This window comes from Bombus vosnesenskii, unplaced genomic scaffold, assembly GCF_011952255.1.
Source record: "Bombus vosnesenskii isolate JDL3184/JDL3185 unplaced genomic scaffold, Bvos_JDL3184-5_v1.1 scf7180000016262, whole genome shotgun sequence".
Lineage (NCBI taxonomy): Eukaryota > Metazoa > Arthropoda > Insecta > Hymenoptera > Apidae > Bombus > Bombus vosnesenskii.
This window is the reverse complement of record NW_022884331.1, coordinates 1-21,138: the sequence shown is the minus strand read 5'-3', so window position 1 is coordinate 21,138 and position 21,138 is coordinate 1.

The following is a 21,138-nucleotide window of genomic DNA, read 5'->3' as shown; positions in this document are numbered from 1 at the left end:
CAACAAATCGTGACTGGACTTAACCGAAGGAACGTTTCAAATTTTCGGAGAAGTTCGATCCCTTGCCACGTGCAAATTGCATATACGAGTAATGATACGAATTTATATAAATGAGAAAATGCAAATATTGGACAGTGAAAGATACCTCAACTACTACATGGAGTTTTCTCTTGAATTCTTAACACTTTCAAGAGCAGGTCTTCAAAAACAGTATATTATCTTGACCCCAATCTAGAAGAATTTATTTTTGCAAAAAATAATATACTTATACTAATAATATACTTAAATTTTAATTTAGTATTTAGAAATACAGAAATCTGTGATTTATAAATATTCATTTTTCAACATTTCGCTTCAATATATTGAAATTTTAAAGATATACATGTCCAAGTCTTTATTAAATTATTCAAATATTAAATATTTGACTTAAAAACATATTACATTATACATACTTCGACATCATTTATAATAATTGTAGTAGATTAAATTTTATTTTATAAGGTTCATAAAAGGCCCATGTAATATAAAATATCCTGCTACCTACAAAAAGCAAAACATCAAAGAAAAGATAATTAATTTTACTACTACCGCCACTATTGGCATAAAAAGAAGAAGAATCTCAGATAATTAAAATTGTTTCACACTTCATGCCACACCGTTTTTTTCCTCTTTCTGATTTCTTTTTTTTTTTTTTTTTTTAAACGCAAAATAAGCCAGCCAGAGGCACTGTTCTAATCTTCTGGCAAGTAATTCGGAGTCATTGAAAATCCGCAAATTGCTTTACACCGCCATGCGTCTCGTGTCTACAGTAGCAAACGATCCGACCAGAAATTAGCCTTCAAATTGTCGGCAACAAATTCGGGCGTACCGTGAGCGTAAAAGCGAGTCATAGACATGGTGGTTGGCTTTTCTGAAGCGCTTGTAGCCTAAACGAATAGGCCGGAGGGTGGCTCAAGTAATTTCAGCGTGAAAGTACTTCCCCACCATAAAGAAGGAGACGACGGTGTCGCATTTCAAAGAACGTCATTTTGCGACGGAGAATCGCTTTGCAAACCTTCCGAAAAATCTCGTAAGGCAGGTCAGGTCTTTTCGAAGCGAACACTTTTTAAATGTCCACTCTTGCGGAGCTTTTAACGCTTTGTAACGTGATTAAATAAATCGTTGACTATGTGATAATCGACACGTTCGTGAATGTATACGTTTTTCATCGCAATTTTTGTTAGATAAGTAATTTGATAAAAGTGTATAAGCGAATAATAGGGTGGAGAATAATGTTAGTTTATATGAAAATCTAAGGGTTTGTGACTTTTACTGCAAGTTTAAACTTGTTGATACTGTATAACATCAAACAAAAAATGGGCTATTCGAAAACCTCGCAATAAAAAGCATTGTATCAAAATCACGAAGCTTCATGCACATAGTGAACGCTATTCTTTTTAACAAACTTCCGATCGATCATAATTTGAAGCAAAACTCTGGCAATTTTCAGGGATGAAAATTTTAACCGAAATTCTAAGCGACAAGTGCTGGGTGTTCAAATACTCACCTTGTTTGTATCGCGACTATTATTTATGACTCAGTTTCTCTTTTCATTCATTTGTCTGTCCGTCTCTTTCTTTCTTTGTCGTCTATACATTCTCACTGTGCTAGTTGAAACCAGCTATTATTATAAGACAGAAGACCATCGTGGGCTTCATACCACTATGATTAATCCGATCTCATGAGCTCTCGTACACGCGTTTTATCGAACAGAGAGCACTCTGCCCTAGTACTAATAATGTCAGATGCAACGAGACACTCCGTGAAGTGCATCGATATGCTGGCGATCGTGACGTTTCGACGTAATGTCCCGCAGAATATGTATATGGAGTATAATACAGAACCAAAGTCAACGAATGGATCCAATCGGTGATTAAAGGTTAATATGTGGAGTGTTTGCGTTGAAAACGCAATTAGAATGCTTTAGAAATATAAACGTTTATTTGAAAGGAGCATGCATGACATAAATGTCATTTATTTTTAATTATTTCTGTGCGTCTCATGTTCGTATGATTATTCTTTTTATTAGCAATGGTCTTGGCTTAATTCTTTTGGTTGTTTTATTTGGTGAAAGAGATATGTCTCTTTGGCAAGTGCAATGAAGACTAAGAGGAGGAAAATTGTTTGCCATTACTATTCAACTCAGGGTACATCTCTTGGATGATTTAAATGATTTTGTGCTTGTGCATAGTCTTTACAGTATTTACTAGGTAAACAATTTTCTGTTTAATTGTTTAAAAGTTCCATTTTCTTAATTGTATTCATAGAAATATGAATTTGCTCAAGTATCCACAGCCTAGTTATTACTAATGAATGAGTTGAATGGAAGAAACGTATAATAGCTTAGATTGTGATGGAAAGGAAAGATTTACCGCGTATAAAACAAATGAAATTAATATAATCGTATCTTTCATGCTTAACTGAGCTCTTAAAAAGAGTTCCTCTGCAATCAGAACAGATTTTCACATCAAAATCATAAGCGCCGATCAAGCGTATTGTAATTCTTCGTTTCTTTAAGATTTATAATAAGATTTATAATACAAAGTATTAATTACATTAATGTCTTAATAATCTTCCTGCCTGCTTCTTATGCTACATTACATCAAATTGGTTCTTGTGGCATTTAACACGAAGTAAATAAGATGCAATGCGAAGTAAACAAGATGGAACACGAAGTAAACAACTTCCAGAAAATTTTCTTCAATTAAAAAGGCAAACGAATTTAAGTGATTGAAAGGGAGAGAATAAAAAGGGTATATTACCTCATGTTACATACCTCACTATGTTACATAGCAAATAAACTTCATTGTCTTTTTGTCTGTGTGAAGTGAGAAAATAATATATGATCACATTTTGTGCAAAATAACATTAAGCATAACTTCCTGACTAATATTTGTAATAATATCAAAGTTTTAATTTATTTATAATAAATGTGTGCTGGTTATGCACAATGCATAACCACAAATGCACAAATTATTTATTTATATGGTAGGAGTATATCTTATGATCTGAAAATTATATGAGTTCTCATTGGTCTTATTTAATATGATTTTGTATCTTCAAAAGAGGGACAAAAAGTTAAAAATCATGAATTCTTTTCTCCAGAAACAATTTCAAGAAAACTACAACCTAACCATCTGTCCAAACTTGCAAACCAATCTAATCTCAACTAATTAACAATTCACCAATTAAAATTCGTGAGTACCTAAAACAAACACATTATAACTAGAAATTATAAACCAAGTCCTTAATTTAATGCTGACAAAACATAAATTTATTCAAGAATATGTAAGGAAACGAAGAAATCTAGATCTTAGACAATGTCAGTTGATCAGAAACACAATTTCATTAAGTATCCGGTCAGCTTAGCTAAAATTAATGCTAAAATATTCTGCTCAGTTAGACGTTGTTCGACGTCCGTAACTTTGGATCCTCGGTCGCTGGAGGACGTCGTTTCGAAATTTCGTCAGGCGGCATCCAAACACTAGATAATCCTCCAGAACAGTACTAGTATTAGTACTAGTATAGTAACAGTAACACTATATAATAGTACTAGTTAGCACGAACACCAAACTCTTGTATGAAATTATCAATAATATATAGAACAGGGTATCTTACAATCACAACAAAGTATATAAATCAATTATCAATTATATATTATCAAGTATAGGTAGATTGACCTAGTAACAATTTACCAATAACCAAATAGACAAATTACGCAGAATGGAAAGAACAGAAGACCAACGAAACGACAAGAAGAGGAGAACAACAAAATCACCAATATTCTTACTTCTACGGATAAATATATCCATCAAATAAATCTATCTTTACAATTATACTAAACCGAAGGCTTAAAACAAACGACGCAACTCAAAATCAGAAGTATATTGCTATATGTTATATTACAGTATCTATATAGCATACATATAATATATATATGTATACTATACATATATTTATATTTATATTATATACATGTATTGTTACGTCGGCGGGCGAGATGGCAGCCAGATGTCTTCAGATCCTTACTGCGTACCCTCAATAGTCTCAAGTACTCTCTATAAATCTCAGGAATTTTCTAGTTAACGTCCTTCAGACCGAACAAATATTCTTTCACTGAATTGTTTTCTAAAGTTTATTGTTCACCACGGGTTGACACGGGAAAGTTGCCTTTTCTCAGGTGTGAGGCCTCCCACTAGCAACTTCATCTCGAGGGCGGTTAGCATCCTTTCTCACTCACCACCATAGCAAATAACCAATTAACAACGAAGCCTATTTCCCTCATCCTCCTAGCCAAAATTGTCATCAACAAATCCGATGGTCCCGTGCGCTGGACACACTCAACCTTAGTTTTCCTCCGCCACAGCATCGTCACCGAACTTTACTGATTTTCCATCTTTCAAATAGTCAACATGTTTTGACAGGGTTTCGACCCTTAGATCAGTCACTTATTTAACTTATACATACGCACCAGCGTAACTATCTTTACAAAGTTGTTGGAATAAACTGTGATTTATAACTTATTATATTAGTGTCATATTTAATTTAACTACCTCTATTATCCTAATCGAAATAGGGGATCGATCATTTTGTGGCGTCGATTATCTAATCGTAACGGGAATTTACGACTCCCGTTCACGTGCTTCCTCGCGATCACGTCTCTTCGCGAGTGGTCGAAACATGTATTCTATATCATATATGTAAATTATAATATATATGATATATCATATATACTATACTATATTACCATAGTAGTGTTATGTAGGGATAATAGAGCTTCAGATATTTCTACAGATATCAATGTCGCGAAAATGGAATATCAGAATTTAGTAGCTTCATTTTCTCTCCTTCGTTCCAAGTTAAACAAATCTATCTCTGATATTGAATGTTGCCAGTAGTGTTGTGAGTTATTCTACGATGTCTATATTGATCAGTGTAATCGTGTAGAAGATAGATTGCTTTGGATATGCTTTATTTTAGTTTCTAATGATTCATGTGAGCGTTGTGTAGGGAATAGATATCGCATGGTGTATGCTTTAGTTTAAGTTTGTAAATATTCATGTAAGCGCAGTGTGGGAGATAGGTGTTTCGCAGTCTAGGCTATGAAGTATCATTGTTTACAGCTTAAACGTCGAGATTTATGCGTCATGTTAAGCGACTCATACACCGATCTTTTGCAATCACTCCTTTCTGGCGAGAAAGGCAAGTTAACAATTACATTAATACAGTCTAGTACACCATACAAAATTCTTTTTGGAGTCCTTTGGTGATCTGGACTAGACTAACAACCCGCCACGGGATACCGTGGGATATTACAAAGACATTGTGAGATGCGAGAAGTTCAGCAGGCGATGACGGGTTGATAGCCAGGTACAGTCCTTGTGAGACACGTAGACTTAGGCCAAAAAGGATTTACTTGTGTGTGTGTGTGTGTGTGTGTGTATGGTTGCAGCGAGTGCCTGCGTGAAGACAAGAGTCTTAGTCAGAGAATGTAAGCGAACGGAACATCGAGGGTGAGCCAACGTCTCTTTTTACCTAGCAATAATATAATAGTTCAACTTCCCGTAATAGTCATCTGTTTTATCATCTCTACATATGTGTATTTTTTTATAGTAAATAATAATATATTTCTAACATTAAAATTGATTTCGTTTTCATTTTTTAATATTTATGATAGTATTTCGAGATATTAATATTTGGAAAAGGATATCAATTACTGCGATTCATCATGGGGAAGTGACTACGCTCGAGTTCCATGACACATCACAAATTAGTTTTATCGATAAAATATTTATTCTATGTTATATTAGATTTTGTTTTTTTAAATTTAATGCATAATTAGGAAGAAGGAATTAAACGTATTATGTAAAAGGTTCTTAAACATACTTGCATTATATTTGTTTCACGAGTAATTGCTATTTATGCCATTCGGAGCAGATGTACAACTGATAGTAAAGAAGTAGTGAGCATTGAAATTTATTAATTTGAAGATATTCCGAAACCTTGTAGTATACCTCATTTTAATATGATTAAATCTGTATATATATGCGCGCAGTAGTAAAGATTGTTATGGAAGTATGTATAGCGTGCAAGATAGTATTATCTATTCGTAAAATATGTATTTTTTGTAGGAAATATTATATCTTATCATTAGTTATGATTTAATATCTAATTTGTTAAAGGGAATAGGGTACAGTATGCAAAAAATTGTTAAAAACATTTAACTGCATTTTATTTCATACTCAAGTAATTTCATTAATCATGTTTCCAGAACCAAAAGATGCTATAAGTTATGGTAATAAATTGAAATTCACTAAGACAAAAGTACAACTTTTAAATCGCTTTGTCGGATTTATACACGAGAGTAGAGAGATATCTCCAAATATCCTTATTCGAAAGGAGAGATATCCAAAAAGAGATATCTCCAAATATCCTTCAATAAAAACATATTGAACGTTGTTAGTTATTGAAGTGTTCACGAATGCGGTAGGTCTCATGAGAGTTAAGCTCGTATTTGAGCGCAAATAATCATATTTGAATATTGAACTCATCACCAAAGGAACCAAACCGTGCGACTTACCAAACGTAACCCGCCTGATCGGATAACGAGTCCCGTTGCCTTTGATTTGATTTCATTTGCTACTTCAAATTCGTGAAGAGTTAAATTCCATTCATAGTCACTCGATAGTTACACTTTGCATTGGAAGTGATTTTATATGAAGTAATTAAATGACGAAATTAAGTGGAATATTCAAAATTTAAAAATAACATTAAACAGAAATAAAATACCATTTGAAAGATTTTAAGGATTTAGTTAATATTAGATAAAATAAAATAAATCGTTGATTTAATTGTTACTAATTGACAATATAATTGTGTGAAATTAATAGTAGAATTGATTTTAATTAATGATATAATTTTATAAAATAATAATAATAATTGTTTCAAGTTAACAGCAAATTGTTATGAATCAATGAAATAATTGTTATAAATTAATAGTATATAATAATAGCATATAATTACTGATATAATTGTTTTAAATTAATGATGTACTATTATCAATTAACAGTAGAATTGTTTTAAATCGCTGGCATATATGTTATGTTAACGGTATATTTTTTTTTCGATATGCATTGTGCATAGATTCGAGTGCACATGAACTCGCGCGCGAACTAGGTACTCCCTATACAGAGTGTTCGCCTCTTACTTCACATAATTTAAGGGGAGATTCTTGATGCCGAAGTAAGACGAAAATCAAGAATAAAAAAATTGCGCTTTCGACTTTATTTTTTAGTTATTGACAATTAAAAATCGACCAAAATGTCCCTGCACGGGAGCAAACATCCTTATACGAATGATGGGAGGTCAGCCTAAGCAGCGGGACACATAGTGATCCTCAATCCGAACGACACATGAGCGGCAGCTTACCTTATACAAGTAGAGAAGAAGAACATGGCATTCAGAGACGTAAACAACGTTAAACCTACTTACTCGTGGAAATTTCTGAGTAGAGAGGATTAATGTTTCCTCTAATCCTTTGCCTCCGTGAATGTCCACAGCAAAATCACACACGTACCGCGATTGTCCCGGCCGCGAGTGTCCACAAAAAATACAACAAATTACAATAGATGTTCGATAAGTCCTTGTAAACAGAGCTTGACTCTTCTCTTAAAATTTCGCCGTATCGTGTCTTCATGTGCACCCAGTAGTAAAAGCCACGAGGATTTAAATCTGGGGACCGAGCAGGCCAAAGCACAGGTCCTCTTCGACCGATCCACCTGTTTGCAAAACAGCTGGTCAAGCGCTCTTGCACTGCGTTAGTAGAATGTAGTGGAACGTTAGATTTTCCGACTCATGCATTTGCAAAGATCTTCTCTTCTTGAATTTTCTTGCACATTTCGCAGGTTTTAATGTATCGGCATCCCGCAATCGTTGGTCTATTTTGCAAAATATCTTTGCGATGGAATAGTTCTATCCGGCGTATAAACTTCGCGTTTTCACGCTATCGCCGACCGTCATACCGTAGTAAAAGTGTACAGCTTGTAAGAAATGTGGCTAATAAAAACGCGCACAATACAGGCACTACACGCACTACTGAACTTTCAGAACTGTTCTAGCTAAAACACAAGCTAAAACACAACAATGTAGTGATGGAGAGTTCATTTAGAAAGAAAAATGTACGATACTCATTGCCAATGCTTTTGTCTTCTTTGTACAACTCGGAATTATCCAGCAACAGTGATAATATTTGAGAAGTCCCTTTTGAAAGCAAGGGTATGGTATCGAGGAAGCGAATAAGCAAACAACCAGACGTGTTTAAAAAAAGCGCAAACCTATATTGTATAATCTCCAAACTTTACATAGCTACAGATTTATTTATATTTCATATTTACCAAATGGTCATTGGAAAAATGGACTTTCTGTTTAACAGGTGGGTTTCGGATAGTCAAAAAAATATTGGAATATTGTCCTCAGTTTCTAATGATCGTAACATGAATGCTGTAAGAAAACTCTAACATAGAAAAGAAGCACAACTATCGCATTTATTATTTATTTTGAAGTAAACATTTTGACTATACTCGTGGGATAATATAAAATATTAATTTAACATTTTGCAGGAACTGTTGAAAACCGACTATAAATTTATAGATAAATATTCACTTTTCATCACAAAATATCCAATTAATATTTTATATTATTCCATGAATATAGTTGTAATGTTTGCTTCAAAATACATAATAAATGCGATAGTTGTGCTTCTTTCTATGTTAAACTTTTTTTAGAGTATTTTTCTAATCTTTATCTTTTCACGCGTAAATCACGTATACTTGACAAGATTGAAATTTAACGATTTCTGTCTTTATAACGATGTCATGAGAAACGATTTTTTCGCTGTAACAAGTCAAATCTAATAATTTGTTATTTTTTATCATAAATTTGCGTCTTTACCAATTTATTGCAGTAGTTATTTTTATAACTTTTAGTATTTTTTAGGAGCTAAACCTGTACTTCTGTGGTTCTTGACTTAGGACTGCGTTAATTTGTATTAAATGCCAGTATATGAGAAAAATAATTATACTATAACAACCAAACATCAAATTGACTAGTGGTTAAGAATAATCACCCATCACAAAGTAAAAAGAATTTATATAATATGTATTTCAATTCATAATAATTACAAATTTTTTAGAATTCATTTTTATAAGATTTTTAATCTTTTGGGCTCATTATAATATTCTGTAACGACTTATAAATTTTCTTAACTTACTTTTTTAAACGTTAAATTATTTTTATTGTGTACATGATATCAGAGATACATAATACATTTTCCAAACTAGAAATTTTCTTTGAGCACATACTAAAGCATTAAATTATTTTTATTATGTACATGATACCACAGATACATAATACATTTTCCAGACTAGAAATTTTCTTTGAGCACATACTCAAGCATTCTATTCATCGTTCAGATAGTCAATTGTATCCAAACGAAATATTTCTTTGAATATGGTACAACGTTTCACGTAACCCACATGCAACGTATGTTTCCAAAATCCTGAAATCGAGAAAAGAGGAGATAGAGGGAACCGTCAATTTGCAAACGAAATTATAAATCAGTCGTGCTATGCGTGTAGCTACAATCCTGTCGGCGCTCGAATCGTACAATCGATATTCGACGAATAGAATTATAAAGTTAACGTACCTACGCATTTGGATCGGCCGTAAATTTCCAATCGATGAACCGGAATCTGAAAATCCACACGATGAACCGACACAAGGGCAGCATCAAGCCTGGCTGCTTGTCAATTTGAACGTGCATAGAATATCTGATATGCGTCGTTTGTTTTGTCGAAATTGCAAAGAATCGATTTGAACGCGTTTTAGCAAAATAGTACGAAAATCACAAGTTCGATTTACATTACTCTTTTAATTTAATATGTGAAGCATTTGAACATTCGCATAATGTCCTCATAACCGTCGATTGTTAATTTTTTCATCAAATGTTCTGAAAAGCACATCCGCTCGTATATACAATTTGGCGAAAAGCACAATATTTTATAATGTGTGATAATTATGGTCTTCAACCGTATAAATCGTTAATCGACAATTAAAACTTCGATCCACATTCAATCATTATAATATTCGATTAGTATTTACATATGTGTGTACATGATTAGAGTTTATATTAGTGCTAATGATTTCGATGAAGCAATTATGTGTTTACTTTACAAAATCGATATATCATTTCAGTAATGAGAATTTGAAAACTATGAAATTCGTGGTATTATACACAGTATTACTTAAAAGAATTCGGACACTTACTTATTTTCGATAATATTTATTGGAATCATAAAATAAAGGATTAATTAATTTGCAATGATTTTATTTTTTATAGTTATTATGGCTACGTGTAATATTATTGTCTTTAATTCGACTGCAGTGCTGCATATATTGAGTTAACTCTCGTGATATCATTGAGTCATTAATGATTATAACGGTTTCAATTAAATTACTGAATTTTCCAGTATTTAATTTTAAGTAATATTTTATATTTCATACATTAAAATAAGTAATATCCAATGAATCATCTTTAACGATTAAGATGCGAAATATAAATTAAAATTCAAGATAAGTAAATTATTGTGGTATATTCTTTGACCGAACAATTAAGGGTTAATTAATAACATGCAAGGAAGTATTACGTATGAGACACAAAGGTAATTACATATTCGTCATATCAGCGCACAGACGTAAGAAATTGTCTATGTATCAGCGACGTACATATTAGTAGTAAGATGTCTTTCAACTCGAGTAACCGATTTCTCTGTCTACAGTAATTTTCCGACTATTTACGATGCATGAACGTGTACAAGGGTGCTCAGATAATCGTCTGGCTGTATCCTGAAGTGCGTTAATCTTAGTCAAATTACCACATGGATGTTCTTGCAACGAACGCCTCATCTCTAAATATAATTTCATTTTCGAATACTGCTGTAGTTTACATAAACGAATAACATATATTTCGTTGGTTTGTCGAAGAAGTGGGATTCACTTAGCATAATTTCGATAACCGTGTCTGATATTTCGCGATTGGACGTTCCGACAGGTGCTCTTTACTTTACAGATCGATTTTCGTTTATGCCATTTCATATTCTCCAATATAAATTGTTTCAATTATTTTTCTTAAGCAAACTTGTGAAATGAACTGTTGAGATATGTATAATTTTCTGTGCTGGATTGCGTTAATTGCGTAGTAGAGATACTTGTATGTGAATATCAGTGTGTGGAAGTATATATGTGCGCAGCGTCTCGAAAACAAAGGAATGTAAACTGTTCAGTCGGGTACAGAAGAAAGTGCTGAGACGCGTGCAAGTGTGTATCGATGAATATATAAGAAATCGTACATGAAATAAATATATTTCTATTTTAATATTAATCCTCAGTAAAAATTTAGTGTTCCTATAAAATTATTTTGGCTCCAAAGTTCCACAATTCTCAATATAAACATTTTATTTTTCGTAGAAATGCGCAATTCAACTAATCATATTGTTACGATCGTTCGCGGAGAGGCGGTCGCGAGTTAACACTGTATTAACAGGTTAACATAAAATGGTATATTGACAATATTTAATAATAATATGATGAACACGCCACAAATTGTTTAACAATGAATACAGTAAATATGTTACAGAAAGTTGACCCGACTTTACGATATCTCTCAATGAATTCGTTAGACTATGCAACTTTCATTTTACTCGTCAGACCCCTCGATGTATAACGTTTGACTCATCGAAGGTCCTTCGGTCATTTCTTTGTCTTCTCTGGGAGACAACCCCCACTACAGTCGGGTCACGCCACCGTTCGTGCCTATGATCACGAATGCCACCGTCTTCTGTGGAAAAAGTAACGGACCAAAATCGACGTTTCTAGATCTCGCTGCTTGGTGACAACTATGCGCGTGTCGATACATTGTATATCTTCCGTTGGGCAGATAAGGCGATCCGTCTGCGACACTGCAATAAGCCTCGTCGCGTAACACATATACAGGGTGGTCGGTAACTGGTGGTACAAGCGAAAAAGGGGTGATTCACGCGAAAAAAAAAGACGAAAATATAGAATAAAAATTATAAAAAATTTTTTTTTTAATTTTTCCATAGAGACAACGATCTACAGTGAGATCCGTTATAACGCAACGCACGCACACCAAATGAAAATACAAAGTCCATTTTCTCGAAAACAAAGCCTCACACGAAAAACTTTTATTCTATATATTCGACATCTTTTTTCGCGTAGAAACACCCCATTCCGCTTGAGCCACCAGTTACCAACCACCGTCTCTAAAAATAATTTAATTATATGTAAAATAAATGCTTAAACAGTTACATAGAAAATACAGTAACTTATTATGAACTAAAAATACAAATAAATTATTTTAGTAACATTATCCTCTTCATCGTATCTGCATTCGTTTAAACTACGACAAACTTTTTGCACGTGCGTCGACTACCACTCCAACTACTTAATTATTAATAGAACCGTGCAAACTTCGCGACAATGAAACTACGTACACCACATCGAAATACGCATTCCACCAATACATTTCGAGCGTATGTACCAGCTGAATACACCTTCAATCGTACAATCGTATTCGTTTAAACGTTATATGGTATAACGTTATAACTTATTACGTTATATGGTATAACGTTATACCATATAAGGTAATACGTTATAACGTTATACCATATAACGTAATGCGTTATAACGTTATACCATATAACGTAAAACGTTAAAACGTTATACCATATAACGAAATAGGTTATAACGTTATACCATATAATTAATACGATATAACGATATACCATATAAGGTAATACGTTATAATGTTATACCATATATCGTAATACGTTATAACGTTATACCAGATAACGTAATACGTTATAACGTTATACCATATAACGTAATACGTTATAACGTTATACCATATAACGTAATACGTTATAACGTTATACCATATAACGTAATACGTTATAACGTTATACCATATAACGTAATACGTTATAACGTTATACCATATAACGTAATACGTTATAACGTTATACCATATAACGTAATACGTGATAACGTTATAACATATAACGTAATACGTTATAACGTTATACCATATAACGTAATACGTTATAACGTTATACCATATAACGTAATACGTTATAACGTTATACCATATAACGTAATACGTTATAACGTTATACCGTATAACGTAATACGTTACAACGTCATACCGTCTAACGTAATACGTTATAACGTTATACCATATAACGTAACACGTTATAACGTTATACCATATAACGTAATACGTTATGACGTTATACCATATAACGTAATAGGTTATAACGTAACACCATATAACGTAATACATTACATCGTTATACCATACAACGTAATACCACATCACGTTATACCATATAACGTAATGCGTTATAACGTAATACCATATAACGTAATACCACATATCGTTATAGCATATAACGTAATACGTTATAACGTTATACCATATAACGTAATACGTTACAACGTCATACCGTATAACGTAATACGTTATAACGTTATACCATGTAACGTAATACCACATAACGGTACACCATATAACGTAATACGTTATAACGTTATACCATATAACGTAATACGTTATGACGTTATACCATATAACGTAATACGTTACAACGTTATACCATATAACGTAATACGTTACAACGTTATACCATGTAACGTAGTACGTTATAACTTAATACCATATAACGTAACACACAAAACCTTGTACCACATAACGTAATACGTTATAACGTTATACCATATAACGTAATACGTTATAAGGTTATACCATATAACGTAATGCGTTATAACGTAATACCATATAACGTAATACCACATATCGTTATAGCATATAACGTAATACGTTATAACGTTATACCATATAACGTAATGCGTTATAACGTAATACCATATAACGTAATACCACATATCGTTATAGCATATAACGTAATACGTTATAACGTTATACCATAAAACGTAATACGTTACAACGTCATACCGTATAACGTAATACGTTATAACGTTATACCATATAACGAAATACCACATAACCTTGTACCATATAACGTAATACGTTATAACGTTATACCATATAACGTAATACGTTATAACGTTATACCATATAACGTAATGCGTTATAACGTAATACCATATAACGTAATACGTTACAACGTCATGCCTTATAACGTAATACGTTATAACGTTATACCATATAACGTAATACGTTACAACGTCATGCCGTATAACGTAATACGTTATAACGTTATACCATATAACGAAATACCACATAACCTTGTACCATATAACGTAATACGTTACAACGTCATACCATATAACGTAATACGTTATGACGTTATACCATATAACGTAATGCGTTATAACGTAATACCATATAACGTAATACCACATATCGTTATAGCAAATAACGTAATACGTTATAACTTCATGCCATATAACGTAATACGTTATAACGTTATACCATATAACGTTATGTTATATAACGTAATACGTTATAACGTTATACCATCTAACGTAAAACGCTATAACGATATACCATATAGCGTAATACGTTATAACGTAATACGTTGTAACGTTATACCATATAACGTAATAAGTTATAACGTTATACCATATAATGTAATACGTTATAGCGTTATACCATATAACGTAATACGTTACAACGTTATACCATGTAACGTAGTACGTTATAACTTAATACCATATAACGTAATACAACATAACGTTATACCATATAACGTAATACGTTATAACGTTATACCATATAACGTAATACGTTGTGACGTCATACCATATAACGTAATACGTTATAACGTTATACCATATAACGTAATACGTTATAACGTTATACCATATAACGTAATACGTTATAACGTTATACCATATAACGTAATACGTTATAACGTTATACCATCTAACGTAAAACGCTATAACGATATACCATATAGCGTAATACGTTATAACGTAATACGTTGTAACGTTATAACATATAATGTAATACGTTATAACGTTATACCATATAAGGTAATACGTTATAACGTTATACCATATAACCTAATACGATATAACTTTATACCATATAACGTAATACGTTATATCGCTATACCATATACCGTAATACGTTATGACGTTATACCAAATAACGTAATACGTTATAACGTTATACCATATAACGTTAGGTTATATAACGTAATACGTTATAACGTTATACCATATAACGTAAAACGCTATAACGATATACCATGTAGCGTAATACGTTATAACGATATACCATATAGCGTAATACGTTATACCGTTATACCATATAACGTAATACGTTGTGACGTCATTCCATATAACGTAATACGTTATAACGTTATACCATATAACGTAATACGTTATGACGTTATACCATATAACGTAATACGTTATATAACGTAATACGTTATAACGTTATACCATCTAACGTAACACGTTATAACGTTATACCATATAACGTAATACGTTATGACGTTATATCATATAACGTAATAGGTTATAACGTAACACCATATAACGTAATACATTACATCGTTATACCATACAACGTAATACCACATCACGTTATACCATATAACGTAATGCGTTATAACGTAATACCATATAACGTAATACCACATATCGTTATAGCATATAACGTAATACGTTATAACGTTATACCATATAACGTAATACGTTACAACGTCATACCGTATAACGTAATACGTTATAACGTTATACCATGTAACGTAATACCACATAACGGTATACCATATAACGTAATACGTTATAACGTTATACCATAGAACGTAATACGTTATGACGTTATACCATATAACGTAATACGTTATAACGTTATACCATATAACGTAATACGTTACAACGTTATACCATGTAACGTAGTACGTTATAACTTAATACCATATAACGTAACACACAAAACCTTGTACCACATAACGTAATACGTTATAACGTTATACCATATAACGTAATACGTTATAACGTTATACCATATAACGTAATGCGTTATAACGTAATACCATATAACGTAATACCACATATCATTATAGCATATAACGTAATACGTTATAACGTTATACCATAAAACGTAATACGTTACAACGTCATACCGTATAACGTAATACGTTATAACGTTATACCATATAACGAAATACCATATAACCTTGTACCATATAACGTAATACGTTATAACGTTATACCATATAACGTAATACGTTATAACGTTATACCATATAACGTAATACGTTATAACGTTATACCATATAACGTAATGCGTTATAACGTAATACCATATAACGTAATACGTTACAACGTCATGCCATATAACGTAATACATTATAACGTTATACCATATAACGTTATGTTATATAACGTAATACGTTATAACGTTATACCATCTAACGTAAAACGCCATAACGATATACCATATAGCGTAATACGTTATAACGTAATACGTTGTAACGTTATAACATATAATGTAATACGTTATAACGTTATACCATATAACGTAATACATTATAACGTTATACCATATAACCTAATACGATATAACTTTATACCATATAACGTAATACGTTATAACGCTATACCATATACCGTAATACGTTATGACGTTATACCAAATAACGTAATACGTTATAACGTTATACCATATAACGTTATGTTATATAACGTAATACGTTATGACGTTATACCATATAACGTAAAACGCTATAACGATATACCATGTAGCGTAATACGTTATAACGATATACCATATAGCGTAATACGTTATACTGTTATACCATATAACGTAATACGTTGTGACGTCATTCCATATAACGTAATACGTTATAACGTTATACCATGTAACGGAGTACGTTATAACGTAATACCATATAACGTAATACGTTATAACTTTATACCATATAACGTAATACGTTATAATGTTATACCATATAACGTTATGTTATATAACGTAATACGTTATAACATTATACCATATAACGTAATACGTTATAACTTTATACCATGTAACGTAATACGTTATAACGCTATACCATGTACCGTAATACGTTATGACGTTATACCATATAACGTAAAACGCTATAACGATATACCATATAGCGTAATACGTTATAACGTAATACGTTGTAACGTTATACCATATAACGTAATACGTTGTGACGTCATACCATATAACGTAATACGTTATAACGTTATACCATATAACGTAATGCGTTATAACGTTATACCATATAATGTAAAACGCTATAACGATATACCATATAGCGTAATACGTTATAACGTAATTCGTTGTAACGTTATACCATATAACGTAATACGTTATAACGTTATACCATATAATGTAATACGTTATAACGTTATACCATATAACGTAATACGTTACAACGTTATACCATGTAACGTAGTACGTTATAACTTAATACCATATAACGTAATACAACATAACGTTATACCATATAACGTAATACGTTATAACGTTATACCATATAACGTAATACGTTATAACGATATACCATGTAACGTAATACCACATAACGGTATACCATATAACATAATACGTTATAACGTAGTACCATATAACGTAATACGTTGTAACGTTATACCATATAACGTAATACGTTATAACGTTATACCATATAACGTAATACGTTATAACGTTATACCATATAGCGTAATACGTTATAACGTTATACCATATAACGTAATACGTTATGACGTTATACCATATAACGTAATACGTTGTAACGTCATACCATATAACGTAATACGTTATAATTTTATACCATATAACGTAATACGTTATAACGTTATACCATATAACGTAATACGTTATAACGTTATACCATATAACGTAATACAACATAACGTTATACCATATAACGTAATACGTTATAACGTTATACCATATAACGTAATACGTTATAACGATATACCATGTACCGTAATACGTTATGACGTTGTACCATATAACGTAAAACGCTATAACGATATACCATATAGCGTAATACGTTATAACGTAATACGTTGTAACGTTATACCATATAACGTAATACGTTGTGACATCATACCATATAACGTAATACGTTATAACGTTATACCATATAACGTAATACGTTATAACGTAATACCATATAACGTAATACGTTATAACTTTATACCATATAACGTAATACGTTATAACGTTATACCATATAACGTTATGTTATATAACGTAATACGTTATAACGTTATACCATCTAACATAAAACGCTATAACGATATACCATATAGCGTAATACGTTATAACGTAATACGTTGTAACGTTATACCATATAACGTAATACGTTATAACGTTATACCATATAACGTAATACGTTATAGCGTAATACCATATAACGTAGTACGTTATAACGTTATACCATATAACGTAATACCACATAACGTTATACCATATAACGTAATACTACATAACGCTATATACCATATAACGTAATACGTTATAACGTTATACCATATAACGCAATAAGTTATAACGTTATACCATATAACGTAATACGTTATAACGTTATACCGTATAACGTAATACGTTACAACGTCATACCGTCTAACGTAATACGTTATAAGGTTATACCATCTAACGTAACACGTTATAACGTTATACCATATAACGTAATACGTTATGACGTTATATCATATAACGTAATAGGTTATAACGTAACACCATATAACGTAATACATTACATCGTTATACCATATAACGTAATACCACATCACGTTATACCATATAACGTAATGCGTTATAACGTAATACCATATAACGTAATACCACATATCGTTATAGCATATAACGTAATACGTTATAACGTTATACCATATAACGTAATACGTTACAACGTCATACCGTATAACGTAATACGTTATAACGTTATACCATGTAACGTAATACCACATAACGGTATACCATATAACGTAATACCTTATAACGTTATACCATATAACGTAATACGTTATGACGTTATACCATATAACGTAATACGTTATAACGTTATACCATATAACGTAATACTTTACAACGTTATACCATGTAACGTAGTACGTTATAACTTAATACCATATAACGTAACACACAAAACCTTGTACCACATAACGTAATACGTTATAACGTTATACCACATAACGTAATACGTTATAACGTTATACCATATAACGTAATACGTTATAACGTAATACCATATAATGTAATACCACATATCATTAGAGCATATAACGTAATACGTTACAACGTCATACCGTATAACGTAATACGTTATAACGTTATACCATATAACGAAATACCACATAACCTTGTACCATATAACGTAATACGTTATAACGTTATACCATATAACGTAATACGTTATAACGTTATACCATATAACGTAATACGTTATAACGTTATACCATATAACGTAATGCGTTATAACGTAATACCATATAACGTAATACGTTACAACGTCATGCCATATAACGTAATACGTTATAACGTTATACCATATAACGTTATGTTATATAACGTAATACGTTATAACGTTATACCATCTAACGTAAAACGCTATAACGATATACCATATAGCGTAATACGTTATAACGTAATACGTTGTAACGTTATAACATATAATGTAATACGTTATAACGTTATACCATATAACGTAATACGTTATAACGTTATACCATATAACCTAATACGATATAACTTTATACCATATAACGTAATACGTTATAACGCTATACCATATACCGTAATACGTTATGACGTTATACCAAATAACGTAATACGTTATAACGTTATACCATATAACGTTATGTTATATAACGTAATACGTTATAACGTTATACCATATAACGTAAAACGCTATAACGATATACCATGTAGCGTAATACGTTATAACGATATACCATATAGCGTAATACGTTATACTGTTATACCATATAACGTAATACGTTGTGACGTCATTCCATATAACGTAATACGTTATAACGTTATACCATGTAACGGAGTACGTTATAACGTAATACCATATAACGTAATACGTTATAACTTTATACCATATAACGTAATACGTTATAATGTTATACCATATAACGTTATGTTATATAACGTAATACGTTATAACATTATACCATATAACGTAATACGTTATAACTTTATACCATGTAACGTAATACGTTATAACGCTATACCATGTACCGTAATACGTTATGACGTTATACCATATAACGTAAAACGCTATAACGATATACCATATAGCGTAATACGTTATAACGTAATACGTTGTAACGTTATACCATATAACGTAATACGTTGTGACGTCATACCATATAACGTAATACGTTATAACGTTATACCATATAACGTAATGCGTTATAACGTTATACCATATAATGTAAAACGCTATAACGATATACCATATAGCGTAATACGTTATAACGTAATTCGTTGTAACGTTATACCATATAACGTAATACGTTATAACGTTATACCATATAATGTAATACGTTATAACGTTATACCATATAACGTAATACGTTACAACGTTATACCATGTAACGTAGTACGTTATAACTTAATACCATATAACGTAATACAACATAACGTTATACCATATAACGTAATACAATATAACGTTATACCATATAACGTAATACGTTATAACGATATACCATGTAACGTAATACCACATAACGGTATACCATATAACATAATACGTTATAACGTAGTACCATATAACGTAATACGTTGTAACGTTATACCATATAACGTAATACGTTATAACGTTATACCATATAACGTAATACGTTATAACGTTATACCATATAACGTAATACGTTATAACGTTATACCATATAACGTAATACAACATAACGTTATACCATATAACGTAATACGTTATAACGTTATACCATATAACGTAATACGTTATAACGTTATTCCATATAACGTAATACGTT